Source organism: Aplysia californica, unplaced genomic scaffold (genome assembly GCF_000002075.1).
Source record: "Aplysia californica isolate F4 #8 unplaced genomic scaffold, AplCal3.0 scaffold00805, whole genome shotgun sequence".
Classification (NCBI taxonomy): domain Eukaryota; kingdom Metazoa; phylum Mollusca; class Gastropoda; order Aplysiida; family Aplysiidae; genus Aplysia; species Aplysia californica.
Genome location: NW_004798075.1, coordinates 50,656 through 54,868, shown reverse-complemented (window position 1 = coordinate 54,868; position 4,213 = coordinate 50,656).

Genomic DNA, 4,213 nt, shown 5'->3' with positions numbered 1-4,213 from the left:
CGGAAAGGGGTGTCTTGGGGTCAAGGGGCGGAGACTGTAGGTAATTATTTATTGACTGCTCTGCACTGGTGAAGAGCGACTCTGACGTCATCGTTTGGTGTAATCGAATACGGCAAGAAGAGGTTGATTTTGTTTCATTCTTCTTTTCGATTATAGCAGTTTTGTCAAATCCCCAAGAAATCGAGGCAGTTGAGAAGTGCTTTTCTTTAACTCAATTTTTTCGTCTAATTCCAAACAAAAGTGTCTACAGTGATTATAGGACTACCAAGGAATCCGAGAATACTAGGTGTTTGGTTTTATCTACGGTTAGGCGCTGACACAAAAACGTTTCAGGATAATTTGTGTTTAAATGCTGCCAGCAGAGTCTCAAGTGCATAAAGAGTCTGCCTTGCTTCATTATTTAAATATAATCTGCAGCTGCAAAATCACAGGGGCATTGAGAATCGATACCACGACCAATACCATCAAGACGAGGCATAACACGTACCTTATTACAATCGCTATTCCCCGGTCCTGCGGAATATTTCGGTCAAGGAGATTCCAAAATGTGCACTGTGAGGGATAAGTGCGTCTATCATAACATTCTTGTGTGGTACTCTACTTGTGGGAATGTGTATGTAGGTGTGCTTGTGTGTGTATGTGTGTGTTTGTGTGCGTATGCATGTGTGTGTGTGTGTGTGTGTGTGTGTGTGTGTGTGTGTGTGTGTGTGTGTGTGTGTGTTGTGTGGGTGTCTGTGTGAGTTTTGTGTGTGTGTGTGTGTGTGTGTGTGTGTGTGTGTGTGTGTGTGTGTGTGTGTGTGTGTGTTTATGGGTGTATGTATATTATGTGTAAGTTTCTACATCTCGCTTTATATATATAATATATGTCATATTATATATATATATATATATATATATATTTATATATATATACATAATGATATATATATATTTATATATATATACATAATGATATATATATATATATATATATATATATGATAGATACAAATTACATTATATATATATATATATATATATATATCATATAAATCTATGTTCTTAACTGGACATAGAAGGTGATGAGCAAAAAATATTTTTTTAATGGCCAAATGTGCGAAAAAATGCCAGTTTCTTCTATTTCACTATCTTGACAAGTGCCTGACTTCACCAAAATGCCCCACAATAACATAATACAAAATACGTTGCTGAAATCAAGGAATGTACATACAACATGTACCCACTTATTCTCCACCTCTAGATGCCAGGTCTGGAGCAGACATTGTCGTGCTCTCTAGCAATGTTCTGTCGTCTGCTTTCGTCTCCTCTTTCTTCCCCCACACCTCACCTCCTTTGTCCCCTACTCTGAGCTCCTGACTCTTTCTGCAGCCTTTCTACTGCTACTCCGTGGCTCCTTCTTACTGGTGTATTTCACTTTCAGCCACTCCTCTGATTTTCTTTTAGGAAAGATCTACACCTAGCCTTCTTGGACAAGGACGAAAAATCTCGGAGAGCCTGTGTGGAATTTGCGCACGCTAAAGATCCCTTGGTGGTCTAAAATCAATAAGAGTAGGCTTCGGTAGCCCCCCGGGCAAAATTCAAAATTTCCTACCAACTGAAAAAGTTTAATGTGTCCTGGGCGCTAAATTGACCGTATGCAGTTGCGAGCACCGTAAAACACTTACCAAAGAAAAAAAGACATTGTCAGACCTTCTTTTCAGATTAGTTTTTCTCATTGTGTTGTTTTTCATAGAGCTGCTCAGGCCACTCATACATACCCTGTACTAGCAATTAAACACCCACACGCTCCTGTACAAAGGCGGCGCTAAAGTTGATACTCACCTTGATGCTTCTTATGTGCAAGAATACATACACACAGGCTTTCACTTACACACTGATATATACATGGTGATTAAAAAGGACAACTGTACAATTTGTTTTGCAAATATCTTCCCCCATACTGAAGTTTTGCGTTTCAGATTGGAACACAACATTTGGAAGAGAAACGGAATTTGTCTGATACTCATTTCAGATAAGTCCATAGAATAATTTTGCTCTAGATGGCGCATTAAAATAAACCCCAACCAATGTTTTCACTTTGTCGACATTTCCTTAGCAAGATGCACCAGTTCGCAATAGGCCTACAACTAAAAGTTACAACAATCTCGCCATATTGCAAGCTACAGCAGTCTAACAAGTCAACAGAAGTCTGCAGATATTATTTTCCCAAATTTTGTTTGCCTCCTGAGATCATGGTTGCGTTTAGTAAAGAAAAGGAGAGCTATTCGTATTGAACGTTACCTCTCCACAAACTCACCTTCCTTGACATTTCGTAAGTTCTGTGCACGGCATGGAAAGAATGCTAAAGTGTCCTCAAGATCTTTGGCGTCATGAGTGGAGAAGTTCCGTCAGGTTGGATCTATAACGAATCGGAACGTTTAAAAAAATCCTTTAAAATGACCACTTCAGGTCAAATACGCACCAGACGTCACCGGGGAGCAGATTTCAGTAGTCGAGTCCCTTGAGACGTTTGTCTGTTGACGATCTGCATCTAGGACTATCCTGCACATCAACAGTCTGCATTCTCATTGCAGATCTTAAGCTACGACTGAACTATTTTCACCGTCGCTCAGAAGAGATGACACGGATCAGAGCATGGCAATATGTTTACGATTCCTCGATTGTCTTGAAAAGCGGGATCATTTCCTCGATGACATTTGGTTTAGAACAAAGCCTATTTTCACCCTGCGGGATATGTTGACTCCAAACATGACGTCTTTTGGGCACCCCTGTCCTACTGTCTCTAGAAGCCACTTCATACTGAATATGCACTGTGTATGTCGCTTTTAACACTCATGGTTTAGCAGGTCCTTGTGTTTTGGCTCCATTGAAGATTTCGAACGACGCGTTAAAAATGTGCCGAGTTCAAAAGAGGGCATATAGAGCACTGCGTCTAGGAATTTCAGAATGAAATTGTTAGTTTTTTTTAAAACTCTGTAAAAGAAATTAAATATTGCTAAAATGTCACAGGGCTGAAAAAGAAATGTAAAAGAGAAAATAAAGAAAAACGTCAACCCATCTGTTCACGACTTGCTTTACAAGATTTTTAAAAATTAGAGAACTTTGCGTTTTTGGGTGTTTCTTTCTTTAAACCATTTCTATTTTCAAATGAATTTTCTTCTTCGTGCATTTTATATCAAACAAATGCCCTTTGAATGAATTATGTCTGTTCCAAATTACAGCATTCTAGAACAATTTTTGTGCGCGATATTCAGAAAAAAAAGTTGTACATTTTTGGGGGTTTTTTGGATCACCGTGTGCATGTATTTATATTCACAAACAGACTCTAACATGTGCAAACTCATAAATAAAGACACAGGAATACATAGACGAACACTCACCAACGAAGAAACGCTAACAACAACATTCTTGGCACGTTCATACGCAGCCGGCACACTTACACACTCATAAATAAAGACTCAGGAACACACTGACAAACATACACCAAGAAACGCTCACTAACAATGTTTTCGACACACTATGATAACACACACTCATAATAAACTCTAATGAACACACTGCCATGTACACACTCTCAGAAAAATTGGTATAAATACATACGTGTACACACATACACAGTCAAGTGTAATCAGCTCTGAATGATGGTGCAGCCTTCAAACCGCCACTCGTGGGACTTACAGAAACGAAAAAAGGGGGGTGGGGTGGGGGTGGAAGGGTCAGTAGTTATATTGCTTGCCGGTATTATGATAATATTTTTGCTCGCTGTAAAACATTTGATGATTTTAAACTAACACCGAATAGACTCATACATACACACACACACACACACACACACACACACACACACACACACACACACACACACACACACACACACACACACACTCAAACACACGCACATCCATAAATACACACACCGTCTGGAATATTGCATGTGTATTATGCGGTCAGAGGTAGGTTACTGAACGTATTTCTCTCAACAAATCAAATTAATTATCATAAACAGTTAGTTAACATTAAATGTTCAAGTTTGAAGAAGTAAGAGAGGTAGGGCCTGACTGACAGGGTAGAAGCTCGCCTCGGCAACGATCGAAATTTTGATGTTGGGGCGTAAATCTCCTGTGTTTGAAAAAAAAAGTGAAAAAAAAGAAGGAATCAATTTCAAACGAGAAAAATCGTAACAATGTTAAATCGTGACAAGGTAAAGAGGCAT